This window comes from Pseudophryne corroboree, chromosome 6, assembly GCF_028390025.1.
Source record: "Pseudophryne corroboree isolate aPseCor3 chromosome 6, aPseCor3.hap2, whole genome shotgun sequence".
Lineage (NCBI taxonomy): Eukaryota > Metazoa > Chordata > Amphibia > Anura > Myobatrachidae > Pseudophryne > Pseudophryne corroboree.
This window is the reverse complement of record NC_086449.1, coordinates 249,825,014-249,842,803: the sequence shown is the minus strand read 5'-3', so window position 1 is coordinate 249,842,803 and position 17,790 is coordinate 249,825,014.

Sequence of the window (17,790 nt, the reverse complement as noted above, 5' to 3'; positions counted from 1 at the left end):
GCTGAGGAGATAGGCTCCGCCCCCTTTTCGGCGGCCTTTTCTCCAGCTTTTTTTAGGAAAACTGGCAGGGGTTAAATGCATTCATATAGCCCAGGAGCTATATGTGATGCATTTCTTTAGCCATATAAGGTTTAAAACGTGTTTTATTGCGTCTCAGGGCGCTCCCCCCCAGCGCCCTGCACCCTCAGTGACCGGAGTGTGAAGTGTGCTGAGAGCAATGGCGCACAGCTGCAGTGCTGTGCGCTACCTTATTGAAGACAGGAACGTCTTCTGCCGCCGATTTTCCGGACCTCTTCAGTCTTCTGGCTCTGTAAGGGGGCCGGCGGCGCGGCTCCGGGACCCATCCAAGCTGAGCCTGTGATCGTCCCTCTGGAGCTAATGTCCAGTAGCCAAGAAGCCCAATCCACTCTGCACGCAGGTGAGTTCGCTTCTTCTCCCCTTAGTCCCACGATGCAGTGAGCCTGTTGCCAGCAGGTCTCACTGAAAATAAAAAACCTATTTAAACTTTTACTCTAAGCAGCTCAGGAGAGCCACCTAGCATGCACCCTTCTCGGCCGGGCACAAAAATCTAACTGAGGCTTGGAGGAGGGTCATAGGGGGAGGAGCCAGTGCACACCAGCTAGTCATAAAGCTTTTACTTTTGTGCCCAGTCTCCTGTGGAGCCGCTATTCCCCATGGTCCTTACGGAGTTCCCAGCATCCACTAGGACGTCAGAGAAAAAGAGTATAAACTAAATGAGGATGGAAAGAGGAAAGAGACTTGTCTGAGAGTTTAGCTATGAGGAAACCAAACCTTCTAATCTCATGGAATTTCTGGGAGACTTGGCATTTTGAGGGAGATCTCCTGTATCTTGGGAAAATAGTCAAGCGCGGTATATCCCATATACTGTCCCCATGACGTGATGATGTGGATTGTCATGAATGGCGTTATCATGGCACCACCACAGAACATAGTACAGTCAGGGGTTCAAAATAAACACCACGGAAAAAAGGTTTTTTCAAGCGCTTCAAATAACTGCAGCTGCATTTTCCAAACGGCTGATCAGCTAATCAGCAAAATGCCATACACACACAAAAAAGACTTTGAAATAATTACAGCGCTGTTATATAAAAATTGCTCTCATGACTTTGCAGGACTTCTTATTCAAATGACTTCTTTTTTAGAAAGGATAGTAATCGTAAAAGTCCTTTAGTGTATCTCACAAAATCGTTACTGATTAACACTTTAATGTTAAATCAGCTTTCAAGGCACATAGGGACACCAGCATACATCTATGGATCCCGTATCCTTATTAAAAGAAGCAGTTCATGTCTCCAATTTACAAGAAAATAAAAATAAGATTTTACTCACCGGTAAATCTATTTCTCATAGTCCGTAGTGGATGTTGGGACTCCGTAAGGACCATGGGGATTAGCGGCTCCGCAGGAGACTGGGCACAACTAAAGAAAGCTTTAGGACTACCTGGTGTGCACTGGCTCCTCCCACTAAGACCCTCCTCCAGACCTCAGTTAGGATACTGTGCCCGGAAGAGCTGACACAATAAGGAAGGATTTTGAATCCCGGGTAAGACTCATACCAGCCACACCAATCACACCGTATAACTCGTGATACTATACCCAGTTAACAGTATGAAATATAACTGAGCCTCTCAACAGATGGCTCAACAATAACCCTTTAGTTAGGCAATAACTATAAACAAGTATTGCAGACAATCCGCACTTGGGATGGGCGCCCAGCATCCACTACGGACTACGAGAAATAGAATTACCGGTGAGTAAAATCTTATTTTCTCTGACGTCCTAAGTGGATGCTGGGACTCCGTAAGGACCATGGGGATTAGCGGCTCCGCAGGAGACTGGGCACAACTAAAGAAAGCTTTAGGACTACCTGGTGTGCACTGGCTCCTCCCACTAAGACCCTCCTCCAGACCTCAGTTAGATTCTTGTGCCCGGCTGAGCTGGATGCACACTAGGGGCTCTCCTGAGCTCCTAGAAAGAAAGTATATTTAGGTTTTTTATTTTACAGTGAGATCTGCTGGCAACAGACTCACTGCAGCGAGGGACTAAGGGGAGAAGAAGCGAACCTACCTAACAGGTGGTAGTTTGGGCTTCTTAGGCTACTGGACACCATTAGCTCCAGAGGGATCGACCGCAGGACCCGACCTTGGTGTTCGTTCCCGGAGCCGCGCCGCCGTCCCCTTTACAGAGCCAGAAGCATGAAGAGTCCGGAAAATCGGCAGCAGAAGACTTCGGTCTTCACCAAGGTAGCGCACAGCACTGCAGCTGTGCGCCATTGCTCCTCATGTACACCTCACACTCCGGTCACTGATGGGTGCAGGGCGCTGGGGGGGGGGGCGCCCTGAGGGCAATATATGACACCTTGGCTGGCAAATCTACATCATATATAGTCCTAGAGGCTATATAGATGTAAAATTACCCCTGCCAGTATTCCAGAAAAAGCGGGAGAAAGTCAGCCGAAAAAGGGGCGGGGCTTCTCCCTCAGCACACTGGCGCCATTTTTTCATCACAGTGCAGCTGGAAGACAGCTCCCCAGGCTCTCCCCTGTAGTTTTCAGGCTCAAAGGGTTAAAAAGAGAGGGGGGGCACTAAATTTAGGCGCCCAAGAAAATAAAAAGTTTTATTTTAAAATGTCCAAAAAAATCCTTAAAAACACACAACACTATACCGGTAACTGACAGGCTCAGATGTAATTCCAAAACGATATGTGTAACAGTAGGGGTACTCCTCACCGGACTTCGAGGACGCCAGAGATGTTATCCCTTAATTCTGGACTTAGCTACCAGACGCTCGTTGCTGCAGGGATATCCCTCCTGTTGGCCGTCCCCCAAATTTCGCTCCGGTGTTCAGACCTCCTCAGCTGTTATATCGCTGTAATGCCTGCAGTAAAGATCTCACTCCCGGTTTCTCCTCACTTGGTAATAATGACCGAAACCACCTATACCACCGACGCGTTTCTACCCGTCCTGGGTCTTTGTCAAGGTCCTTTAAGGATTTTTTTGGACATTTTAAAATAAAACTTTTTATTTTCTTGTAAATTGGAGACATGAACTGCTTCTTTTAATAAGGATACGGGATCCATAGATGTATAGATATGTCCCTATGCATAGATGTGTCCCTATGTGCCTTGAAAGCTGATTTAACATTAAAGTGTTAATCAGTAACGATTTTGTGAGATACAATAAAGGACATTTACGATTACTATCCTTTCTAAAAAAGAAGTCATTTGAATAAGAAGTCCTGCAAAGTCATGAGAGCAATTTTTATATAACAGCGCTGTGATTATTTCAAAGTCTTTTTTGTGTGTGTAGGGGTTCAAAATGCCACAAGAGTGGGGCCACAATGACGAGTAGTCTTTTGGCAGGGAAGGTCTGTAACAGATCACTCAGGTCAAACCTGTCAATTAGAAAAGGATCTTCTGCACTCTGCAATAATGTCTGCCATTAGTTTAGAGGGTTTATTGGAAATTGAGTAGTTTATCCTGCACCCATGTTGTAGATTGCACATTGCAGCATGGATGTCAGATGCACTTTACTCATGTAATAATAATTGATTATTCATTATTAATTCTATTAATTGGGTCAGTGAACTTTATTATGTAACTTGGTACAATAAAAAGGAACTTGCTGCTGTGTTAATGTCTAACTCCACGACAAAGGTGGCATGACATTCATATATATATATGTGTATATATATGTGTATATATATATATATATATATATATATACAATTATTTGGTATTATAAGGCTGTTCATCTTGTATATTAAGTTTTGAAGGTCATAAAACCAGTGTAGCATTAATTTGAATTACTAATATAATGCAATGCTCCTGTCTGTATAGATATAGTACACCTTAAAATGGAGTAATTTAGCTTGGAAGAAAATATTCAAGCATGACCACTGGGACTAACCTGATTGGAGACAAGGAGGTTATCTTAGACGTTAAATTTGTAAATGTGTTGTCCCAGGGAGTAATGCTTTACACAGTTAACGTAATCCTGCAGTAATAGGAAGGGGCGAGCCTTTCTCTCCTAAATAAGAAAATAAGCTCTAAACCACGGGAGCAGTCTGGACTGTGGGAACAGAGGCAGAACTCTGGGAGGCAATGGAGTCATCTGCCGCCGGGCTCCTGCTCTGAAGGGGGCACCTCTCCTCCCATCCTGTGACACTACTGAATTAAGTTAAATGATAGCTGCCGCTGTCTTTTCAGTGGCCGACTTCCTCACTGGTTCCTGCACCTTACAAATCACACCCTCTTTATTATACTGAATATTCACATTTTACAAGTGTCATACCCAGGATTAGAAACCACAACCTATTCCAATGGAAGCAGACACCTTACTGATGAAGCTGTTTGCTTCTGTATAGGAAATATGAGAATTTTAACTATATGAACAACATACTTCTCTGACAATTACACGTAACTTCTACTTCATATAGTTAGACTTCTCATAACTCCATCAGTAAAGTTTCTGCTGTTAGTGTAACAGGTCATGGGTTCTAATCCTGTGTATGACTACTAAAAAATGTGTGATTTAAAATAAGACCATTAAATGTATAAATACAGTATATACATTTTTTTCAGAACACACGCACACATACATACATATATTTATCTTTATATAGGAAATAGGGGGGCCACCAATATTTATCTTGCATCCGGGCAACTGGGACGAACTTACGCCGCTGTGTGGGAAAGGATAGAAAGAAAACTTCACATCTTTAGAAAGCTCAATATTTCTAGCAAGACGTTTAACCAATTTATTTTATTGTGTTGGAATCCCCTTTGCCGCCACTGTTAGATCTATCCATCTCCTCTCTGTACATTTTTCAGTCAGGTGGGCCCTTAAATCTAATAAATATTGGACTCTTATCTGTTCCACAGATTTATTTCTTTACTGACTTCCCAACCACTGAACCTCTATGTCCTCCAGGAATCCACTGTATTCTGACAGGATGTAGATAAGTGACTTGCTGTGATGGAGGCCATAGAGAGTTATCTAATTTACAAAGGAGCTGGATGCAAGCTGTAACTGACATTTTCTGGTGCCAGCACAGTGCCTGAGAACTGACTGATTTGGAAGATTGCTGCAAGTGGTCTGACACTTGCTGAGACCAGAGTAATCACTGATCAAGGCCCCCTTTGCACCCACTGGATAAAAATACAAATTAATAAACAATAAACCTACCAATTTTCCCTTGCTCCCACCACAAGGACGCACAGATGCTTTGTTCACACACATTTCCACCCCACTGTATTCAGGAGAACCAGCCAATTAAATTGTTGGGTACATTTCCGAGGCTGCACTAATTGCATGAAAGTAACTATGAAAAAAACACGTGAAATGTGTTTCTTTTCTGTACGGGCCTCTTTTCCTCTATGTATATATAAATGACTTTCTAGAAAAGACATCACTGTCCTGGCAAAACCAACATAAAATATTTGATCTGGTTAAATTAAGAGGGGTTATTAAGTAGATAAATGGTGGTCATTCGTTAAAGGGGTGTGGTGTGTTAGGCCAATATAAGAATGTAAACATGCAGCATGTGATCATGCTTAGCAAGATAGCAATTGCTAAGTGGTAGTGGTGTGGGACTATGGGGGGGATTCAGACCTGATCGTTGCTGTGCGTTTTCACACAGCGTGCGATCAGGTGCTAACTGACGCACGTGCGTCAGACAACAACAAAGGGCATCGCCGGTTAGCGGCAGGATAGTGTGAAAATCCGATCGTACGGGCGTTCGCAAGGTGATTGACAGGTGGAAGCCGTTTGTGGGTGGTAACTGAGCGTTTATTGGGAGTTTCTGGGAAAAAAGCAGGCGTTCCTATGTGTTTTCAGGGAGGGTGTCTGACGTCAGCTCCAGCCCCATTCAGCCTGTTCTCATTGCATTGTAAGAGTAAGTCCTGGGCTGTGCACAGACTGCACACACTGGATTTTCGCAGCTCGGCGTACCCATAGGATCGCACACTTGCACAGCGAATTTACATTCCCCTGATCACAGGACAGCTAAGTTAGCAGCCCAGCGATCAGATCTGAATCACCCCCTATATCGTTAAAGAAAATGGCAGTGTTGGAGGTAAGTTAGTTAAAGTAGGTCTACTCAGAGGATCTAACCATAATAATACTGAAGTTGTGTAGCAATGAACTCAATAGTAACTGACATACGTGTTTGATGTGGAGAGTGGTATAATACATTGAGATAATTGGGAGGCTCTAGAGTATTTGAGATTAGTACGGACCCCAGATTTTAGAAACTAACTTTTACACCCACTATATGGGATGTAATCATGTTACTGGTGGTCGGGATCCCAGCGGTCACTATACCAATGCCGGAATCCCGACCGGTACAAATGCCAACAGTCCCTATTCCCACTAGTGGGTGTCCACGACACCCATACAGTGGGAATAGAAGTTATGGCAAGCGCAGCGTGCCACCGAGCCCGCTTCATGGCGAGTGCAGTGAGCCTGCAAGGGGCTTCTCTGTGCTCGCCCCCCCACGCCGCCAGTCTGGATGCTGGGATCACGGCGTTGATAGGCTGACTGCCGGGATCCCGGCCGCCGGTAAACCATACCCGTTCGCACTATATCATGATTTTGGCAAAGCTTAGTGGTCAAGTGTTGCCATCATTAATGGCTTTAATTAGAAGCAGAAATGAGAGCAGACAGAGGACAGCCCTGTCTCGTACCATTGTGAATGGTGAAAGAAGATGACTTAAACCCATTAGCAAGGATTAACTCCATTAGATTAGAATAAAGAGCACCAACTCCTTTCAGGCCCATTGCACGTAGGCAGTGACGTATGTAAAACCCTTTAAAGGCCTTTTCTGCATCTAGTAAAACCATAAGAGATGGAAGCTTATGCTTATTAGCAAGGTAGATCAGAATAAACGTCTGAATGGTTTCATCAGATGCTTATCTACCAGGTTTACAGTAAATCCTAGCTTTTCTGGATGGCCAAGGGAGGTAAGAACTGTGTTCAATCTATGAGCCAAAACCTTGCCAAAGAGTTTGAGATTTGCATTCAATAAAAAAATTGGTTTGATGGCTACAACTGTCTCTTTATGGTGGCAGAATCAAATTTAGAGCCTAAAGAGACAGAGCTCCATCAGACACACATAGCTGATCACTGGAGCCAGGTCCTGCTCAGCTTTTACTGCCAGGTGCAGATAAAGCTGGGCAAATGCCTCCCTATCGCAGTGCTGCCCTGAGCTGGCGAGATTATCACAGGGCACGCTGCGGTATTTTTTCAAATTTTTTTTTTTAGTAAATTCGGCCACATCACATTTCCCATTATAAGTATGGGGAATGCGATGTGACTTACTAAAAACAAGTGAATTAAAGGATTTGGGGCAGTTTTTCATGAAAACTGCTCCAAATGCCCTTTAATACATTCAGGTGATACTGAAATAATGTGAAAAGGGTGTAAAAACAACCTTTTTCACATTATTTTAGTAAAAATGTTAATAAATATAACCCCAAGTCACTTAGCAAGTGATCTGCATTATGTGGGTTATTGGGGCCAGTGCTGCTGCTTCCCAGGACATGGGGAGCACCCGTCAATGCACAACACCCCTGGATCAAAGACCACTTTCTTCCCCGACAATCCCTGCCCCTTCCACTCCGTTTCTGCATACTGGGTACCAGTGAGTGTAACCAATGTGCTTTCTACAAGGTACACATCTGTGAGGGGTGTATTAAAGTGGTGGTGATAGTATAATACATACTGCATGTACATATATGTAAATATAAATATAGATTGGTGGTATAGCATATACTAAATACAAGATACAAAGGTTTGTAGCCCACCCCATCTGCATCCTATAAAAATAACTTTTGAATAGACCAGGGTTTCCCAAACCCCGGGGCAGATTTATTAAGCTCGGTGCAGTGATAAAGTGGAAGGTGATAAAGGACCAGCCAATCAGATCTTAACTACTACAGTATGTCACAGGCTGGGTTTGAAAAATGACAGTTAGGAGCTGACTGGCTGGTACTTTATCACCTTCCAATTTATCACTTCACCGAGCTTAATAAATCTGCCCCTCAGTCTTTAAGGTAACCTGACACTCCAGGTTTTAAGGCTATCCATGATAGTGCACAGATGGTACAGTATAATCAAATTGACTGAGGTATTGTTGAGTCACCTGTGCTTAAGCATGGATATCCTTAAAACCTGGACTATTAGGGTGTCTTGAGGACTAAGTTTGGGAGCCACTGGAATAGAATATGAGCTACAGGAGGAAATTTGCATTGTATAATCACTGTACATAGACCCTACAATAATTTACTTTATAAATGGCCCCCAAGCCACCTAACAGGCAGCTTGTCCTGTATATTAAGTGCAGGCTTCATGACTCTGGGCCTGATTCGCTATGAATCGCTATTGAGATAGCGCTGTTCACATATCTGCTATTGCTAAAATTTGCATGTGAAGAGCCACCTGGAAAGGATACAAGATGTTCACCGATACATTTGCAAATCTGCATAGGCATAAGCAGATTCACAATGCATACGCAAAAACTGAACGCCATCAACATTTGCAGCTGACCCCAGCATACTCAAATCAACGCGAATGCAGTCGCACTGGATGCCATGATTTTGAATGCAGTGTTTGCAGATGATATCACATACCCTCCCCGAAAATGGCTATGACACGCCTGCGTTTTCCCAAACGCTCCCCACAAACACCATGTTACCACCCATGAACGGTCACTTCCTGTCAATCAAAATGCATACTCTTTACAATTAGGCTGCATGCGCAAGGCGATCGCATTTTGGCCTTCACACACGTGCAATGTGTTCGCAGCACATGCGCAGTCTGCCGATAATCGCTCCCTGCGTGTTATCTCACATTTGCAAATGGTAGTGAATCAGGCCCTCTCACACTAATTCCCAATAGTAATTCCTATATTCTAGTGATGGGGCAGCTGGCAGTTATGTAGTAATAATATATTCTCAGGTCCCTGGGGCAGTGGTTAAAGGGGGGAGCGGGGCGGAGACGAGGTGGAACTGAATTACACCACCTATAATGGTAGGGAGAACTAGTTCCACCACCTCCATTGCCCTGCACAGTAATTCCAACAGAAAAACCTGCCCCTTCACCTACATCAATAGATGATGCAGGTGGCGCTAGTGTTACTGATGAGCTGAAGCCACCCCCCCCCCCCCCCTTCCTGCCCCTTCCTCAGGTTCTAGTGGCTCCATAGTCCTCTTCCATTAAGAGCCCACCCCTCCTGGTACTCACACACACTGTGTCTGTTGGACAGCATTCATCCCCTTCTCAGGACCCAGTGGTTTCTCTTTCTGGCGTGGCATATGGGATGTCATGCTCTCACCACTGCTGAAGTGAAGAGGAGCTATGAAGAGGAGGAGGCTTTGTGCATCTTCAAGGCAAGATGAGAGGGGGCTGGATAAACAAAATGAGGTTGGAAAGCTGCTGGAGGGATACAGGGCATGGAGTTGCTGGAGGGACACAAGTGGTGAACTGCTGGAGTGACAGAGGCAAAGACATGTATAAGGGGCACTACTGTGGGCATTATGTGTATAAGCGGCACTACTGTGGTCGTTATGTGTAAGGTTCACTACTATTGTGGGCATTCTGTATTTAAGAGGTACTACTACTATGGGCATTTTGTGTATAATTGGCACTTCTGTAAGTAATAAGTGTATACGTTGCATTACAACTATGAACATTATGTGTAAGGGGCACTGCTACTGTGAGAATTGTGTATAAGGGGCAACACTGTGGGCATTTTATATAAGGGGCACCACTGTGTGGAATACATGTATAGTGGGTACCATTGTGTAGTGTAATGTGAACAAAGGGCACTTCTGAGTGATGTAACCTGAATAAGCAACATTACTATGTGGTGTAATATGAACCAGGAGCACTACATGCGGTGTAATGTGAATACGAATGTGCTACTGTGTGGTGTAATTTGAAATGGGGGTACTATTATGTGATCACGCTGCTTCTTTGTAAGATCAATGTCCCTTTAGAAATTATGGGAAGTAGGACACTACTGATGTATAGTTTGCAGAAGGGTTCTGAAAACACTAGCACTGACCCTGGCTCTACTTAGTGTGTGTGTGTGTGTGTGTGTGTGTGCGTGTGTGTGCGTGTGTGTGTGTGTGTGTGTGTGTGTGGGTGGGGGGGGGGGGGGGTATATGAGTTCTACCACCTTTTCAGGATCACTTTAAGCCCTGCTCTGAGGCCATGTTTCAGTTATGACATTTGTAACCACTATCTTTGTGTGTAGATGTACAATATGTATGGGCTTCAACTGACAAACATCCTTACTGAGGGGGTAATTCAGAGTTGATCGTAGATGTGCTAAATGTGCTAAAATGTCAATCAGGCAGAGGCGATCACAGCCAGAGAGATGCTAATAGCATCTCACTGGGCTCCCGGGGTGCGCACGCGCAGTGCGACCGCTGTGTGTGCGCACTCCACACAGTAATTCAGTCTGAATTACCCCCTGAGTTCTGAATGGAAAAGTTTTCCTTTCACATATACACATATCTTTCAGCTGTAATTTAAACCTTTTTATTTTTATTTTAAATTTGTATTTAATTAGCTCTCGGAGAAAACAAATGTTTCCTATATAAAAGCTAAGTAACTTTAGAATCAATTCACAGGATATTGCCCAAACTGCTGAATAGAACAAAATAAATTTCCGATGTAATTAAAAGTTCACACAAATGTTTAATTCATGACATAAGAGAGTTATTTTTACTGATTTGAACATAGGAGAGTAGAAGCTTTTAATACATATTTTATGAAGCATCTTCTTATTTATACACAGCTATGCTACAAATCAGTCAGTGCTCTTTCAGCCTGCACAGAGGCTTCCTCGCCCTTATCTCGCCAGAGTGGAGAATTGGGGTGGTATTACTTAGCACTGATAAGGGAGTCATTTGGGAGATGAAAAAAGCTGCAGCTCCAAGATAACGCAGCTCACACTGCGCAGCCAGGCTGACTTCATACAGGCCTCATGACACAGCTGCTGCCTTTGAGATGGCAAGTGGGAAGTCACTGGCCCTTGTCCTTGTGATGAAAGCCTCATAGGCAGCTCTGTACCTTGTTTTCCCTACTGTTAGAACCTCAAAGTCAAATAAATGAGAAGAAAACAGACTCTTTGTTATGTTCTGATCCAATAAAGCTTTTGCTTGTCCTGCATCAGAACTTTAATTAGTGCAGCAATTAAGTATTCATTTATATAAGCGGCTCATACCACTATTGTCTTCAGGCAATAATTCTTCTTTATTGTTATCAGTTCTGTTCATGTCAGTAGGTTATTATATTTTCACTGATGTTATCAATAAGCAAATTTCCTGTGTCTCATTCGGCAAATACATATGGGAGCCCGAGACCACAAAATTTAACACCTTAGCAAAGAGAGGAAGCAAAAGAAATCTCAGAGGCAAATGCAGCATTTCTAGAGGGGTGGTTTCCAAATGCTTGATTTTGGCGCAAAGATAAAAAAACAACAGCATTAAGGAGCCATTTATTCTAGCGGCATATCCCCCAAATATGTGCCGGCAAATATTAAGAATCCCCTGTATATATGAAAGAGGATCGAAGCATAAATCTCCATATTTGCCACAGTCCCTCGATTTATAATAATAGCTGCAGCCCCTATATTTTTATGAGGGCTGCTAAGATGTGAGATTTACCAAGCTCTGGAGTTTGGCTCCAGCAGCTTAATGCCACGTTCAGGCGGTATCCGGTCTTTAGGTCGACAGCACTTAGGTCGACACTCATTATGTCGACCACCATTGGTCGACATGCATTAGGTCAACATGGTCACTAGGTCAACATGGCACAGGTCAACACATGAAAAGGTCGACATGAGTTTTCACTTGAAATTTTTTTTCTTTTCACTTTTTCATACTTTCCGATCCATGTGGACTACGATTGGGAATAGTAATCTGTGCCGAGCGCAGTGGTAGCAGAGTGAGGCACCTTGCCCGAAGCTTTGCTCGCCATGCGAGGGGACACGGTGCACTAATTGGGGTTCCCGGTCACTTTATGAAGAAAACAACACACACAAAAAACCCTCATGTCGACCTTTTTCCACTTCGACCTAATGACCGTGTCGACCCATTTCATGTGTCGACCTAGTCACTGTCGACCAATAGTGGTCGACCGAATCACTGTTGACCTAGTTACTATCGACCCTATGATCCACACCCCCACAGACTGCGTTAGCCACTATAGCCTATGGGTTACATTCCACAAAACTCACTGCGAGAGTGTTCTCCCTGGTAATGGCTGCTGCAAATGGGTGGTCAGCAGACAGCTCATGAGCAGAATCCTGAATTAGAATCAAAATTATCATATTGTGATCATTTCACTTTTTACACGTCACAGGGACGGACTCCTGTCCCTTCATGTGAAGAATAGTGTATTCGAGTGATGAAAAATAAAAATTGCGCAACTTTGCAAACAATGGTATTGCATCCACCTTTAAACCAGGTCCAGAGTCATGTAAAGAAATATTTATTTGTAACAAACTTGCATCCATCCACCATCTTTTCAAAATCCCTCAACCTCTTTACCATTGCATCTCCTGTAATTCTCTCTTACGGGGTACTGTCCCTCAGCCACACTCCCAGACCTGGAATCAGACATTGTGGTAGAGTAGGTATTCTCCATACTGTACCTTCTGAGTCATACCCCTGGAATTCTCCCTATCTCTTCCTTTGAAGGTCACAAATCCATCTATGTTGTATCCTCCACCATTGTGTCAACTCTGCTGATTGCCTCACTTATTTCCTATTCATTAACCTGCCTACTCTCATTCTAGGTAGGATGCATCAAACCTCCGAAAATGCTCTCTTATTGGGAGAGCTGTCATTTGCGATACTAATCACATTTCTAGGTACATACTGGCATTATTAATGCATTATTAATCTATGTGATTCAACATTCCCATTAGCAGCCCCACACTCTCTGCTGCCACAAAATATGTTTTACTTACTTCATCTTTTGGTCTCTCCCAGTAAACTTCATTGCTCTCCCATTATGACAGATGCTGTACTTCTTTGACCTTGTCTTGTACAGCTTGTGTTCCATTTCTAGTTTCTCTGGCCTTCCACCTCTCCAACCACAGATTTCTTTATTTTCCTTCAGCATCAAGCTACCTTATGCTCCACCTCCTGCTCCTGAATTCACATGCACGCTTTGGGAAGGGCTCATCTTCACTAAAACAACTGCTCTCATCTAAGCAGGGACGTGCGGTGAGGTAAATGGCTCAGGAGGCACTAGCTAGTACCAGAGCCAGATTTAAACAAAATATATGAGCCAAAGTGTTCATGTGGGCATTATAGACAGGTGCAGAGGTATAAACTCCTGGAAATTTGGTGAGTTTTGATCAGAGATGTGCAGAAAAGGTCGGCAATGCCTCACCTGTCATAGACTTTTTACTCCAGAGTTTTGACTATAAAAATGATTAGAATAATACAAAGAAGATATTTCTAACATATTCTTTGTATTTTCATACTTTATACAGTCAAAACTCTGGCGTAACCAGTAGTATGACAGGAAAGGCTCTGCCCCACCTGCCTCACCCCACCGCACATCACTGCATCTAAGACTACACTGTCCTGGCCAAGCTGCCTCTTTCTGCAACAAAACATTCACTTCAGCCCTCAGCAATGTAGCTCCTGCCATATTTAACTGTGACGATTCAAATTTAAATCCTGGTATTACAAAGAGACCAGGCTACCTGGGTAGTATTGCAGCACTGCTGATCCCCCCCACTGGAAAAAAGTCACTCCTACGCCCACCACCTAATGTAGATTATAAATTCAACTTTTCATCTTACAACACAGCCCTTACTCTTGCTAATTGTCCCATGATCCACCCTAGTCTCATAAATTTATCCTGTATCTTACAAAATGGCCCCTACTTTAGCCAAGTCTCCCATTCTCCAGTCCACTCTGAGCCACACTCATTTTTTTAGCTGCACCCTCTTCCAATTATGATGTAAGATTTCTCATGCGCAGGACTCTTATGCTAACATTAATACACAGAATGATTGTTGCTCAGTCAATTTATTGGTCCATCACAGGTGCATGTATGGGAGGGGCTAATCTAGACAAAATTAAACAAATTCTCCCTGCAAACTTCAATGGACAAGCAAAAGAGACATACCAGGGGTTAGACAAAAATATGGAAGCAGCACGTCGATGGCATGTGTGAACCAGATGTGCATTTTCATCGTCAACTGGATGTGGCGCCACAGTAGTTTGTGTTTCCCTTATGAGGGGAGACTTGTTGAGGCGGTTGGAGGTCTCAGGTGCTCTGTTGACATTGTTCTGCACAGGCATTAGTGAATCATGTCTGAGCTCACGGGCTTTCAGAGAAGGCAAATTGTTGGTGCCCGCCTAGTGGGTGCGTATGTGACCACAGTAGCCAGTTTATTTGGGATATCACAAGGAACTGTATCAGATGTAATGATGGCATATACCATTTCCGGAAAAACATCATCAACTAAACATCCGCATGGTTTAGAGTGTAATTTGAGTGCCAGAGACAGAAGGGCATTTGGGATGATTGTGGCCAAGAATAAGAAGACAACTGCTGCAAAAGTGACTGCTGAGCTGAATTCCCGTGTTCCACACCCCGTGTCTACAAGAACAGTGAGAAGGGAACTCCACAAGTACGATATTCATGGGGACGCTGCAGTTGTCAATCCACTGGTAAAACTGGCGAATGGCAAGAAGCGGAGAGAGTGGTGTAACACTCATAAATTGTAGATTGCCGAGCAATGGAAGACTGTTATCTGGTCGAATGAATTGTCCTTCATCCTATTCCCAACCACTGGACGAGTTTACATGTGGAGAACACTAAGCCAAGCGTACGATAAGGACTATCTGGTGCCAGAAGGGAAGCATGGTGGAGGGTCGGTGATGATTTGGGCAGCCATGTCATGGTATTCTGATGGCCCCGTATTTATCCATCCATGGATTTTATCCATCTATGCATAGTTCAGCACAGATGGATAAAATAAGATTTTACTTACCGATAAATCTATTTCTCGTAGTCCGTAGTGGATGCTGGGACTCCGTAAGGACCATGGGGATATAGCGGCTCCGCAGGAGACAGGGCACAAAATAAAAGCTTAAGGATCAGGTGGTGTGCACTGGCTCCTCCCCCTATGACCCTCCTCCAAGCCTCAGTTAGGATACTGTGCCCGGACGAGCGTACATAATAAGGAAGGATATTGAATCCCGGGTAAGACTCATACCAGCCACACCAATCACACCGTACAACTTGTGATCTGAACCCAGTTAACAGTATGATAAACGCAAAGGAGCCTCTGAAAAGATGGCTCACAACAATAATAACCCGAATTTTTGTAACAATAACTATATACAAGTATTGCAGACAATCCGCACTAGGGATGGGCGCCCAGCATCCACTACGGACTACGAGAAATAGATTTATCGGTAAGTAAAATCTTATTTTCTCTGACGTCCTAGTGGATGCTGGGACTCCGTAAGGACCATGGGGATTATACCAAAGCTCCCAAACGGGCGGGAGAGTGCGGATGACTCTGCAGCACCGAATGAGAGAACTCCAGGTCCTCCTCAGCCAGGGTATCAAATTTGTAGAATTTAGCAAACGTGTTTGCCCCTGACCAAGTAGCTGCTTGGCAAAGTTGTAAAGCCGAGACCCCTCGGGCAGCCGCCCAAGATGAGCCCACCTTCCTTGTGGAATGGGCTTTTACTGATTTTGGCTGTGGCAATCCTGCCACAGAATGTGCAAGCTGAATTGTACTACAAATCCAACGAGCAATCGTCTGCTTAGAAGCAGGAGCACCCAGCTTGTTGGGTGCATACAGGATAAACAGCGAGTCAGATTTTCTGACTCCAGCCGTCCTGGAAACATATATTTTCAAGGCCCTGACAACGTCAAGCAACTTAGAGTCCTCTAAGTCCCTGGTAGCCGCAGGTACCACAATAGGTTGGTTCATGTGAAATGCAGAAACCACCTTAGGTAGAAATTGAGGACGAGTCCTCAATTCCGCCCTGTCAGAATGAAATATCAAGTAAGGGCTTTTATATGATAAAGCCGCCAATTCTGACACACGCCTGGCTGAAGCCAAGGCTAACAGCATCGACACCTTCCATGTGAGATATTTTAAGTCCACAGTGGAAAGTGGTTCAAACCAATGTGACTTTAGAAAACTCAACACCACATTGAGATCCCAAGGTGCCACTGGAGGCACAAAAGGGGGCTGTATGTGCAGCACCCCTTTTACAAATGTCTGAACTTCAGGTACTGAAGCCAGTTCTTTCTGGAAGAAAATCGACAGGGCCGAAATTTGAACCTTAATGGACCCTAATTTTAGGCCCATAGACAGTCCTGTTTGCAGGAAATGAAGGAAACGACCCAGTTGAAATTCCTCTGTAGGGGCCTTCTTGGCCTCACACCACGCAACATATTTACGCCAAATGCGGTGATAATGTTTTGCGGTTACGTCCTTCCTGGCTTTGACCAGAGTAGGGATGACTTCTTCTGGAATGCCTTTTTCCCTCAGGATCCGGCGTTCAACCGCCATGCCGTCAAACGCAGCCGCGGTAAGTCTTGGAACAGACAAGGCCCCTGCAGTAGCAGGTCCTTTCTTAGAGGTAGAGGCCACGGTTCGTCCGTGAGCATCTCTTGAAGTTCCGGGTACCAAGTCCGTCTTGGCCAATCCGGAACCACGAGTATAGTTCTTACTCCTCTCCTTCTTATGATTCTCAGTACTTTTGGTATGAGAGGCAGAGGAGGGAACACATACACTGACTGGTACACCCACGGCGTTACCAGAGCGTCCACTGCTATTGCCTGAGGGTCCCTTGACCTGGCGCAATATCTGTCCAGTTTTTTGTTTAGACGTGACGCCATCATGTCCACCTTTGGTTTTTCCCAACGGTTTACAATCAGGTGGAAGACTTCTGGGTGAAGTCCCCACTCTCCCGGGTGAAGGTCGTGTCTGCTGAGGAAGTCTGCTTCCCAGTTGTCCACTCCCGGAATGAATACTGCTGACAGTGCTATCACATGATTTTCCGCCCAGCGAAGAATCCTTGCAGCTTCTGCCATTGCCCTCCTGCTTCTCGTGCCGCCCTGTCTGTTTACGTGGGCGACTGACGTGATGTTGTCCGATTGGATCAACACCGCCTGACCCTGAAGCAGAGGTTTTGCTTGACTTAGGGCATTGTAAATGGCCCTTAGTTCCAGAATGTTTATATGAAGAGACGTTTCCAAGCTTGACCACAGGCCCTGGAAATTCCTTCCCTGTGTGACTGCTCCCCAGCCTCTCAGGCTGGCATCCGTGGTTACCAGGATCCAATCCTGAATGCCAAATCTGCGGCCCTCTAGTAGATGAGCACTCTGCAGCCACCACAGGAGAGACACCCTTGTCCTTGGCGACAGGGTTATCCGCTGATGCATCTGCAGATGCGATCCGGACCATTTGTCCAGTAGATCCCACTGAAATGTTCTTGCATGGAATCTTCCGAATGGAATCGCTTCGTAAGAAGCCACCATTTTCCCCAGGACCCTCGTGCACTGATGCACTGAGACCTGTCCTGGTTTTAGGAGGTTCCTGACTAGCTCGGATAACTCCCTGGCCTTCTCCTCCGGGAGAAACACCTTCTTCTGGACTGTGTCCAGAATCATTCCTAGGAACAGTAGACGTGTCGTTGGAATCAGCTGCGATTTTGGAATATTTAGAATCCACCCGTGCTGACGTAACACTACCTGAGATAGTGCAACTC